General features: G+C 38.4%; 1 protein-coding gene across 1 annotated transcript in view; it reads right to left on the reverse strand.

The window, feature by feature from the left end:
- col9a2 (procollagen, type IX, alpha 2) overlaps positions 1 to 13,072 on the reverse strand; it is a 72,224-nt gene that overhangs the window by 45,289 nt on the left and 13,863 nt on the right. The window lies entirely within an intron of this gene.

Raw genomic sequence — 13,072 nt, forward strand, 5'->3', positions numbered from 1 at the left:
GGTCAATGTTTGGGGTTCGATTCATGCATTTGAGTCTGAAACTAAATCCTAAAGATGACAAGTGTAATTTTCTTTGAAGAAAAATTACAGACACATATTGGAAAAGCAACAAACACAGAAAAACAACAGCAATGGCTTCATCTAAAGTGATGTTTGTAGAGCAGAGAAAATGTAGTATTCTGAAAAGCAAGATTCAATGTTAATGTGCTCAGTATTGTGTCCACTAAGTAATCAGGGACAGAAAAAAAAAAAAAAAAACTTGGAATCTTCAATTTATAACGATAGTGCATTGATTAAGAAACACTGTGACCTAATAGTTAGTTTTCCTATTTCAAATTTACGGAAACGTCGTCACATAATGTTCAAATATGTAGGGCTAAGAAAATAAGGAGCCGTGCTGGTTGCCTTTGCAAACAGAAAATTCAGACTAAACTTTTTTTAATTGGATAGAGTAATTAATTGAGTGATTATTACCATTTGATAACTAGAATCAATTGGGATGTACAGTATGTATGACTGAATTGAATTTATTTTCTTTTTTTTGTAAATTGCCTTGAGATGGCATTTTTTTGTGAAGTGGCACTATATAAGTAAAATTGAATTGAAAATATATGAAGACCAAATATTACTTAAACAAGTTTCAAATTAGCTAAAGCATAAAATCTTCTAAGCCGCACTCCGCTACGCATTGAGCCCGGCTACCAGCGCTGCTCTGTTTTAATAATATACGGGGGGTTTTTATCCTAAAAGCTGTCCAACTGTGCCAGTTCCTATTATTACACTGAAATCTTCAGCACAGACCCATAAAAGCGTGACAAGAGCGCAGATGCAGCAAATTTCGGAGAAGTGAAGAGATCAAATGGATGAAAATGCATCTGTATTCAAGAGCCTGCTGGGCTCTTCTTCTCATGGGTAAAAAAAACAACAAAAAAAACCCCTGAAGAATCCTCGACCAGTTGTTGCCTATCTCATTGCAAATGAATCCCGAGCCTCCTCCAGAACTCTGAAAACAAGACAAGCAAAACACCGGCCACTCCCGATTCCCTGCGGAGCATGATTTTACTTTTGTTTTCTCTAAACACAGCTGATCGCATCTATCGTCTTTCCAGCAGCAGCAGCAGAGGCAGCGAGCCACCTATAGTCATCCTGATCTCCAAACACACGTCCAATAATCTTCTGGCAAAAGCTAGGACGCGCTGCACACACACACACACGCCCACGCCCACACACACACACCCACACACTCCCCCACGCGTGACCACAGGGAACGCTCATGCGTTTTCTGTTGGGCCTACTTGAATTAAATGAACGGCTGGGGGAACTTTTGGTTCTGCACGAGCATCCTGAGAACAATCTGTTTGTTCCTGTTCTAACAAGACACCGGAGAGGAGTGGAGAATGGAAGGCATCATCGAGAGGACGCAGAGTAAAACGCGCGCATGCACCGCGCAATGATGATGACAGACGGGGTAAATATTATTCTTAAGTGCAGGTGTGAGGAGTAGCAGTAGAGCGATAACAGAGGGGGGTCTTGGAGGACTTGCGGTTTGAGCCCCTAAACGCAAAGCCTGCAACGTTTCCACACGCCGAGGGGAGGAGAGGAACCGCCTGACAGGCTGATTCTGCACAGACGTTTTGTTTAGGGGTTTTTAGCGGTAATTCTCTATGTGTGAAAAAGTACTCTGATCAGTTGGACATGTCAAATTATTCTGGAATCCACGCCGTGTGGGGATTTTGAGGTGGGGCTTGCAAAAGTATCAATATCACCTGAACCTTTTCACATGTACCAAGGTTGTTTTTCTTGTAATTGTGTGTGATGAACTCATTGACATTGGAGATCATTTAGAAGTGAAAGACTAACTCTAAAACTAAAATATGCTGTGTTGTCAGTTCATAAATAGTTTTCACAAATAAAACTTTGAACAGAACAAAACAAAACAAAAAAACCCCCAAAAAACTCCATGTCAGTTAGTATCCAGGCCCCGACGATCAACAGTTTCTGAAATCCTGGGTTTGAGCAGGTTTGCTGATCTTTGTGTATTTGGGGGAAGTCTATCCAATAAGTTTTTCCATTTTGTTTATGCAAAAATAAACAATTAGATTGGATTTAGAGCATCTGTGAGCACCAACAATAAAATGCTGCCAAAGATTCCCAATGGGATTTTGGTCTGAACTTTGACTGGGCCGTTTTAACATGTGTGTGCTATTCTGAACCATTCCACAGGGAGGTGAACCTCTAGAGGTCTAATGGAGCTTTCTAAGATTTTTTTCTTCCCCCAGGATGGCCCTGTTGCGCCAAGTCTTTTTATTGGATATTATATGTTAAAATATTACAAACTTGAACATAATTAGACAACACAATCCCTTTTCTTCAGGAACAAAACAATGAAATTACCATGACAAAACCTTCAAGCACACAGGAAAATAAGGAATGAAAATAAAAATAATGAAGCAGCACAGTGAAGTAGGAAAATAAGTATTTAAAAAATATATACACTCCCTTCTCCTAATAGGTTCAGACTGTGTGGTTCTGGGTCAATCATATAGGTGAAGTTTATATCCAAACTTTGAACAGCACTGTCTTTGGTTTTATTTCAGATGTGAAACCATGTGTCGCTGGTCCTCCACTTTCTAAATTGTGCATTATTTTGTTTTGGTGTATCAAATAAATTTCCGACAGAATACACTGAAACTGTGTCTGCGGCTTAATGAAAAAAAAGGTCATGGCGCTATAAAGTAATTGCGGATATTTATTATGCTCATTCTACTAGCATATAGTTTTTGCCCCCCACCCCCTCTTCTGCGTGTCGACCTAGCTCAGGTAACGATGACACCATGACGCACCGTGTGAACTGGTCAAGAGTCAAAGGTCGACAAAGTGATTGCTGTGGACATTTAAACACACACACACACCCCGCACGCCCCCCCCACCCCCCGCCACACACACACACACACACACACAGAGATCACTTAGCAGCTGATCACTCTACTCTGAGCTTGGTGAGGGGTTTCTAGGCAACAAAGCAATAGCACAGAACACATAAGGGACCGAAAGTCAGAAGTATGCATCACCACCACCGAACACAGGGAATCAAAGACCGCCTCACACTGCACGCTGTTTTCAATGTTTTAATATGCTTACATTGGCAAATGCATGTAAATGATTACAGTATGCCATTATTATTGTAACTGGATATTATGGCCGTTTCATCCACCTGTTTTCTTTGCCTCCTGGTAAGAGGATTTAGGCTTTTGTCTGATGAATTGCTTTTCTTCAACTAAAACATTTGGCAGAAAGATGTTGCCTTGTAGAGGTGGTCTGCCAGAGGTGAAGTAGTGTTTTAATCATGTTTGGGATATTTTTCTCCTATTTCAAGACTTCAAACAACATAAACTATTAACAGTAAATCCAAGTCTTGACAAAGAGCTCGCTCCACGTGCAAGCCAGTAAAATTATGCTCAATACTCCTATTTGGAGGGATTTTTTTTTGTTTGTTTGTTTTTTTTAAGCATATGGTCATCTTTTTTCAAACTAATGTGGTTCAACCAACAATAGTAAAACACTTTTGAGGAGTGCGGAGAAAATTATTATTCTTGCCAACACACAATTATCTTGGCATGGAGAGTAAAAGCAGAGGGAAACAGCTACACTGGCTCCGTCCCAGTATTCACCCAGGGACACTTTAAAGCTTATTTACACATTTTAAAAGTGCTGGAACAACAACAGGAAAAGCTCTCTAAACATATGCAGAGACTTGCAAAAGTTTACACGTCTATTGAACGTCAGAAACGTCTTTGATATCGGTAATAAATACCTCCGAGGTACAATATGAAAGAGAAACGCTTTCAAGCCGGTCGATGTACATAAGGTGGCTGAGTTTGTCTACAGCCGTTGGCTGCCAATGTGCCAGAGTGATCACATTATCTGGTTGTATTGCAATCATCCTTTCCAAATGCATAAACTTCACTAAAGACTGAGAAAAAAAAAAGCAAGGAGTAACTGAGCAAATGGAAGAAATAAAGCGGGGGGGGAGGGGGGAGGGTTTTACATTTTATATTCAAGTCTCGTCTTCTTGGGTGATATAACTTTCACTCACATTTCCTCTGGCTGCTTTATGACAAACTTGTCACTTGTTCAAAAACAAACTCTTCAGATTGACGTTTTCGGCGTCTGCTGTCGGCATCGTATATCGCCGCAACAGTTGCGTCAGCGCACCGATGGCAAAGGACACATCGTGCATATCACAGAAGATGACAGGTGCTTTGGCAGAAAAGCGCTATTTGATGCCCCGGGAAAGAGAACAGGTTGCACACAGAGGGGTGCATTTTGTCATCCTAATCAACCGGCGAATCTTCCTTTAAAGTTTACATAAAATATTGATGCATGTTCTCTTCTGATACAACAAAGCTGTGTAAAGTTGTTTGAGTCGCCTAATAAATAATGCACAAATGGACAGTGTGATGTTGTTATAGCGCTTTGATGTGGAGGTGCCACGCATAAATGCTTCTTTTTTTGTTCGGCGTAAGACCAACAACAGCTGAAATCACACACAAGTATCTTTCTTTCGGGGATTTAAAAAAAAATAAAATAAAATAATTCCACATTTTGAAGACAGCTCACACTTTTTTTTTTTACATATTTAAAAAGAAAAATCTTTTTAGAAAGCAAAATTAACTAACTGATTGTCAATCATATGGCGGCTACTTGTGTTTGTATTTGGAATATGACTTGGGGTATAATAAGAGAATGCTCTGTATTTTTTTCTACATTATTGCAATTTGTTTTGTGTTATTTAATAAATGAAACAGGGAACTATTTCGCTCCATGTTAGTGGGAAATTGGAGAGTTAGAATAATTAAATATAGCATATAGTATAAAAACGTAGATTAAATAGCTGCAGTTTTGATAAAACAGTGTAAATGCCTTGATTAAACATCAGTGGGTAAACAATGCTGATTTCCTGTAATTAAACGCCATTCATTGCTAGAGCAAGGAGTTAACACACAGGCCTGTGCTGATGTAAAGGCTAACACGGTGAATCCTGACTTATTTTGGACTCCTGTGGTGCCAATTCGAAAAAAATGCTATTGTCCAAAAGGTAGCTGGAAGTCCCCGTAATTGGAGATCTTCGTTCACTAGTGATGGATGGGGTAGGAGGAAGGAATAATATTGTGAGAGTGATATAATAAGAGTTTTTTTTTTTTAATCGCAAATACGTTTAGAACGAAAGATAAACTTTCTTCAGCCAATTCTTTTTCGGTCTTCTATGAAACAAGCTGGGGACCTTGAGAAGTAGTTCAAAATTAGCCTGATTTTTTTACTGTTATTTTTTTAAATAATTTGTTTAGGTTTTTTAGTTTAGACTTCTTTGGTCTGGCTTGGTTTTTAAATCTCGCAGTCCGCTTAGGAACATACAAAACTTAATAAAATATTGAGAATATCTTAAACCATGCTTTTTTCCACCTCTTTCTATACAACTTACAGTCACTAGCAACTTTATTAGGTCCAACTTGGACTTTTTTTTTTTTCTTTCAACTTAACCTAATGCCTCATAGCCGTGATATTGATTTTGGTATTGATATGACTGCATCAAGCGTCGTCAGATATTTCCGCTACATATTCATGATTTATTGACAATACTGTGTTATAAACATCACAATGATTTCAGCTGTTTTACATTCAGCTGTGAAAGCGTGCGGTCTTTATGCATCAGACGCATTCCCATGTGTTAAGATAGCGAGGCAGAAATGCATCTTTCCGTTATAATCAGAGGAACAGGAGACACTGATATATAAATAGATCACTAAAATATGCCCAGGCTTTCTGCGAGTATGTTTGTACAACCAGAAATCAATTTTATGAGCATTTCCACTTATACATATAACAGGCTAAAATCACGCCTGTATTAGCCTTACAAAATAGCGAGTTGCGAAACAGAAAAGGTGCAACATAACTGCCGTGTTAAATCCGAATAACGTGCGCACATGGATCGCTAACAGAAACACAATTGAACTGTAAGAGAGCTGTAATTAAATCTTAGGCCTGCTGTGAATTTCCAACATCAGTCAAGAATTGGATTAAGCAAACCAATAAAAAAAAGAGCGAACGTGATTATTTCTATTGGCAAACAAAACCTCTGGTGGAGTTTAGTTGCTTTGTCCAATTTACTGTTATTAAAATTATTAAAATGATGTGAGAGTTGAGTTAGTGTTTCTGAGTAGTTTGGATTTCACACTAATTATAAAAGACAAAAAAAAAAGGAAAATCTGGAATAACTAAAAACTTTTTTGTCAGATTTTGTAACACTTTTATAACATTTGCTTACAATGTTGACAAAAAATTATAGAAACTTAGACATTTCTATATTGAACAATATTTCAGACTTCTGGGACTCAGATGGGAAAGTGCGCATCGTCTCCCCATTTCAAAGCTCTCAAATTTTTTGCAGAATCTCTGCAGAGCAGTCCGTGCAGTTAGAGCTGCCACAGCTGGGCTTCTTGACAGTCCACATGGGGAGCAAATGTAAAATAAAATTGACTTTGGCTCAAACATATGACTGCACTAAATGAAATCACTGCATTTCTACTGTCTCTACTCGGTCCATTTAGATTGTGAATGTGGGTTAAATACAAAAATGTTCAAAAATAATTATGGTTAACGGTGATGTTTTGTAGCATCTTAGGTGGACCAACATGGGGGCGGCGGACATTTGTAGTGTTAAACAGATTTTGGATTTTTTTAAAATAATTCAATTCAAATTACTTCCTTTAGGTAGGGAAAAATTAAGGCAGATGACAAATAAAGTAAATTCAATCTCATCTTACACACAGATTCCAAGTCCGACCCAACTCCAAGTTACCAAACAATGCAGTCAAGTTCTGGTTAAAATGCTTTCAATTTTATGAAACCCACCCAACTGTACCTAGTCACAGTCAGCATTACCTCTTCCTGGAAGAGCATGTTACCACAGAGGAGTGTTGCTTGCAATATGTTGTTGACTGTGTAGCAATCGTTCATGCTAAGTATGCATGTAGTGATGGTGGGAAGGAAAACTCCTCTTCAACGGGGAGAAACATCCAGCAGAAGCTGGCATACACACAAAACAGGATCACAGAAAGCTTTATGTTAAAGAGAAGTCATTCTAATTATGCAAATTTGATTATGACATTCAGCCACTTTTAGGACAGCCACTAGCTATTTTTCTTCCTAAAGAAACGATTAAGAGCTTGCTGCAGAAACAGATCTGGACAACTTTGATTTAAAACTCGAAGATTAGTTCCTCACAATGTGGATCATTCTGTCGCATCTTCTGGCTTGGTCTCGGGGATATAAGGGACTAACAGAAATCTGGACAGTGAACGATTAGTTAAGATGGAATTTAAGGTGTTTATTCTCTGCCATGTTTGGAGATCTTCCCTGTACAGACGGATAAGTAGCTTCAGTGACAGCTTGAGCCAACGTAACAAACAAAACAACCCTGAAAGAAAACAAAGGATAAACGTACCCAACTCCAAATAAAAATAAATTATACCAACCTACAAACATGGCTGACCTAAGAAAGCACATAAACAGGAGAAAGCTGAGGTTAAACACAAAATGGCAGCTCTCACATACGAAAGCAGTTTGACCAAGTTTACCAAGTACTACAAAGAGGCATTTAAGGCCTGTTCAAAAAACACGGGAGTACGGCAGTGAAGTGGGCAAGAGGCCCTGCAAGTGCGGCTTCACAGTAATTAAATATTGCACAGGTAACTGTTGATTGGCTTGAGACCCAGGAAGCAGCATCCGATCTGAGGGAAGGAAGTGGAGCCTGGAATAAAACACAAGGCAATGCAAAAAACAAAACAAAACAAAAAAAACATCCACGATGGGGATGTAACACTACATGAAGGAAGATCAAACATGTTTGAAAGATGAAGTAGAAAAGTTATTTTGGAGGCAATAAATGAAATATGCTACTAGAAGACAGGGCAAACTCTCAATTAATCTTCAGTTTACCGCTAAGTTTATTTTTTTATTTTTATCTCAAATATTTGACTTCACAGACCCCACAGTCTTATAGTTCAGGATCAAGGATGAGCCTGAAGCTGGGCTAGAAACTTGCAATAGCACTACTTTGACTTCTTTGTGTTTACACCCAGGGTTGACATTTGCGATGCAGGAAATGTTAGAGCTTAAAATAAAGATTTTCTCCTTGGACACATTAATTTAAAACGTGAGTTTTTCTAGTAAGGTAGGAAAGAAATGGCAGTCACGTAAAAAAAAAAAAAGGTCAATAATAATAAAAAAACAAAGTTAGGGAAATTTAAAAAAAATTGTGTTGGGGCATTGACAAATAAATCTAGACAGTGGTAAGAAGCATTTGGTAGAGTAAAACGTTATTGGTTGGGTACAGTGATGAAAATGAGTTAGGCACACTAGACAATGGAATTCAGTCACTAGTATACTACACATATCTAAACAAAAATGTATTTAAAATAGTTTTAGGTTGGACAGTGAAAAAGACAGAGTTGAGATAGTGATAAAAAAATAAAATAAAATAAAAGTTTTGGTTAGCATTAGCTTAAAAAGACAGGGTTAAGGTTAATATTCTGGGTTGGGGCAGCGGAATATAAGGTTAGTAGAGATGAAGGTGACAGTACAGAAATAGATAGGGGTATTTCATAAATCCATAATTCACAAATATTTATGTTGGGAAATGTGGAATGTTAGATCCGATATACTTTGAGGAAAGCATTGCATACATGTGCTTTTTTGTAAGCATGAAGAATGGATAATGCCCACATAAAAAGTCTCGGGAGAAATTCAAACAATTTGAATGCAAAACAGCCTTTCAGTTCAGATTAATTTCTTTTTCTAATTACCTTACGATACAGGAGGATGATATTAACTGGAAGCTCTCATGACTAAGAACTTGAAGTAGAGTTTGCCAACAGCCTACAGATCTGATTAGGCTTGAAAGAAACCAGAAAGTTCTGCTTTAGTCATCTAGAGGCCCCTACAAATTGTCTTGTGTTTTCAATTCAACTTATAAATTATGGCCGATTAGTTTGTAATACATGACATAAAGCACCACTGACAAATAGGGCACAGTTGGAGGTCGTCTCACTCAGTCATAAAACATGGTGTATTAAACATGTAAGCACCCAAAAACACACAATTTTACGTGCACACTCGCATACACACGCCCGCACGCACACACACCTTAGGACTTGTATGGGATCTGTTGCAACAGATCCCATACACACATTCTTACAAAGTGGAAACATTGAAATTGGCTTTTTACCAACATCTTCAAAACACACACCCACTTACACAGAATTTGCTCAGAGCCTCTTGAGTATCTCCAGATGCTACATGACCAGCTTAAAATCAAGCACCATATAGGATGTGATGCTACATTTTTCGTAGGATTTACGTTAATGATGGCTAAAACACGCTAACCGAGAGTTAGGCAATGGGTGATTTTGGGTGAGAAATCTCCTCTTTTTCCTATTTGCATCATGGCCTATTATAAACTAATGAGTGTTTCATTTTGAGAGAGTAGTGTTGGATGTTTGTTTGTGGGTACTCAGGAAGGAACTTGGTGAGCCAAAGTGAACATACGGCTGGCTGCATCTTCTCTGCATTTCCTCTCTCTCATTGGTTTTCTGTGAAACAGCCCAGCTGTGAGAGTCTGATCAAAACTCCCCCCACCCCCCAATATTTTCGCGCCTTAACGCCACTGCGAAGGATTCTCACCTCGTCCCTCAGGCTGATATCTTACAATAAGACTTTGCTAGTTTTGATTCTTAGCCCTCACCGACGGTTTGGAGTTCTTTTCCAGTTTTAGAACCCTCTCCTTCTTTCTATCCAATTCCATCTATCTCTTTACTGCGGTCTCCCTTGTCCAAACCACCTGCAGAACTCTTGAGCTTACACATTTATAAGTTACACTCTGAACACAGGTGGCGTGCCCTTTCCAACTATGCCTGCACAGCTCCTGAAACAGATCACCGACACGATTTTACATTGACACCACTGTCTGACTTGACACGTTTTGGACTGTAAGAACTCAATGTCCTTGGCAGTGAGAGTTGCAAGATGGATTTTGAAGAAGAAAAAAAAAGCCCACTTTAAGTATTAGCTTTCTTTTTATGCACACATAAAACATGAGAGAAAAAGTTATAGTAGCACACCCCTATGAAAATGACAGGTTTTTCGTGATGACATATAAGTTGTAAGATTAAACTGAAAACAATAACTTGAGTAAAAGGAGCAAAAATAAGGAATGAAAGGAATGAGGAATGTAGAAGAGCATTTTTCTTCAGTCAGAGGCTTCTCTAAATTTGATGTAATACAGACTGCCACAGGAGATTATTCCAGCTCACAGACATAAGACTATACAGCAGATATTTGAAGAACCTTGAATTACTGTGAGTTATGATGACATTTAATTTCCATTTTTGAACTTAATTATGATTCCTTTCAGAATATAGTGACTTTTGCTAGGTTTGCATTTGCATCCCAGATCTTGACTTGGTGACATTTGCCCACTTTATCTTCCAAACTTTCTCTAATCTCTCATTTTTGAGGTCATGTTTTTGTCTGTAGGCCTCATCATGTGACCCCATAGATTATCTGTTGAATTTGGTTCTGAACTGCTCACATGAATCAATTCCTCTATTTATTTGGATATGTGGGACTCCCCTGATGTGAGGAGGAAAGCAGTGAGCAAATGGAAATAATCAGCACTCCAAAAATACTGGATACCATGTCATCATGGCAGATGTGAGCTGATGGTTAGCCACATTAAAACCCCTGCACGGGATCCAAAAGTGTAATTCTGATTTTTGTTCTTTTACAATTTTATATTTGTTCTCCTACCTTATTTGCTTGCTTTAAAGTAGATGTTGCATACTGAAAAAAAGGGGGAAAAGTTTGAAAAGATGTAATTCACTACATGCAAAACCTGCATTTATACAGGCCTATGTACAGTTTTCATGGATAGCTACAATGCAAAAACTAAACTGACATGAAACAAGTCTTCTCCTCTGTGCTACATTTCTATTTGAACAAAACCCAAAGGCTGCAAAGTATTTTTTTTCTTTTCAAATCAAAATGTCAAGGATTCCAACAAGGCCGAGGGGAAATGTCTTACCTGCAACACATTGTTCCTGATATTAAAATAATAATAATAAAAAAAAATCCAAACTATTTAACATGATGATGTAACAAGCAGATACAATGGAGTAGATCCAAGCCAACATACAAAAATTTTACAGGAAGGTTAATAACATTTTGAATACTTAGAGCAAGGACACTTTATTAGTGCAAGCTGTTGGAAAGATGTTATTCAGAGACACCTTGTGGGGGTTATTATATTTCAGTTTGGAGCTATACGCTTTAATGGCGCAGTTGGTTCCTTACTGTCCACCAGATGCAAACTGGCTGAACAACAACCCGTGACCCTCAGTTGAATCCAGAGGCTGAGCTAAAATTGGTTGTTTTAGATCATGCAAGCCTGAACAGGCCAATGTTGTGGTTTAGTGTTGTTTGGTTGCCTCTGGATGTCAGAGCCAATTTTTCAGCTTGGCTTTTATAAAAGACCACAAAGCCACGAACAAAATCATGAGGGGAAAAGAAGCGCACAAAGAGAAATCCACACGCCGCTTATTTCGTTCCTTCTAGTTGGAGTTGTGGTGAGTAGTTATCACAGTTGGAGCCCTGCCCCGTCACCAGCAATAATCTGTATTATATGTAGTTCCGCTCTCTCTGCCGTCGCCCCGTCCGTTTCATGCACACGTTTTCCTGTACATCCCCTCATCTGCGAGACTTTCTTCCTACTCGTCGCCCTTTTCCTTTCATTCTGTACATTTTGTTTGATCTCTGCCTCTCGTACTCGTCGAAGTACGCCCCATCGCTTGTGAAACTGGACCATGACTAAGCGCGCACTGGTGTGAAGGATGGCCAAATGGGAAGAGACGAAGCACTGGAATCATAATTCACTGGGACATAATGTGTGGAGGATTTCAGTAAGATGTCCTTGAGGGAGGGAGGTCTGATGTGCTTGGGTCCAATCGTGAGATTATCGGTGTTTATGTACTCGTCTACGGATGGGATTCGGTTTTGCTAAGTGTTTATTTGTATGTGCAAACACACCAAGTTTTGGAGCGCTGCAAAAAAATAAAAAAATCCCCCTCAGTGTTTTCTTTGGAGAATTGGCCCAGCTTTACTTTAAAGATTATAAGAGACAAGATGATGATCATGATCATCATCTTTTCCTCTTCAACACATGCCTGTGGAAATCACACAGCAGTAAATCCTCACTCTCTACGAGGTGGAAATTTGTAGTCATCCACCTCCTACTCTGCCTTTGATGGAAAAGATGCATTTAAATGCAAAAATGATGAAGGAGTGATATGTGATTTATTTTCTAACTCTCTCTGGTTGCGAGCGCCTTGCTTTCAGGTCTCGGAGCACTTCTTCATGTAAGACAAGAGAACAATGTCAAGCTTGTGGCTGCTCTCACCAGGGGTTTTATTTATTTATATATTTTTTTAATCAGCATATTAGTTTCTTTTTCACTCCAGATGTTCTATGCAGTTTTGCCAGTTCATTGTGACTTACAGGAGTCGGGTCGGGGTAATAAATTTATTGAAAAAAAAAAAAAAGAAGCAAAACAGTGAACTAACAGCAAATAAAAAAAATATCTCTCAGTAGCTATGACGGTAAATGAAAAAATTACAGTTTGCATTTCAAATTAATCACAACGCAAGACTATTTCAGAGAAACTATGCTAAAGCTGAAATGCTTTGGATCTAAATTTTATGATTTTTTTCCATAATTTCCGTAGTTTGGTTTCATAATACTATTCATGAAATATGAAATAGAAATATAAAAAAAGTTTGGCTGTATAATCTTCAGAATGACATAAAATTGTTCCTAGAAGTTGCTGCATGGAGCAGAAAAAAAGAACTAAATGAACTAATTGTTGTTCTGCACATTATCTACGCATATAGTATTTCCAAGTTTCAATGGTCAAACCAATGCATTTTTCAATATGTAAAAGGTTTGTGTGACAACCTTACTT

Source organism: Xiphophorus hellerii, chromosome 13 (genome assembly GCF_003331165.1).
Source record: "Xiphophorus hellerii strain 12219 chromosome 13, Xiphophorus_hellerii-4.1, whole genome shotgun sequence".
In the NCBI taxonomy this organism is placed as follows: Eukaryota; Metazoa; Chordata; class Actinopteri; order Cyprinodontiformes; family Poeciliidae; genus Xiphophorus; species Xiphophorus hellerii.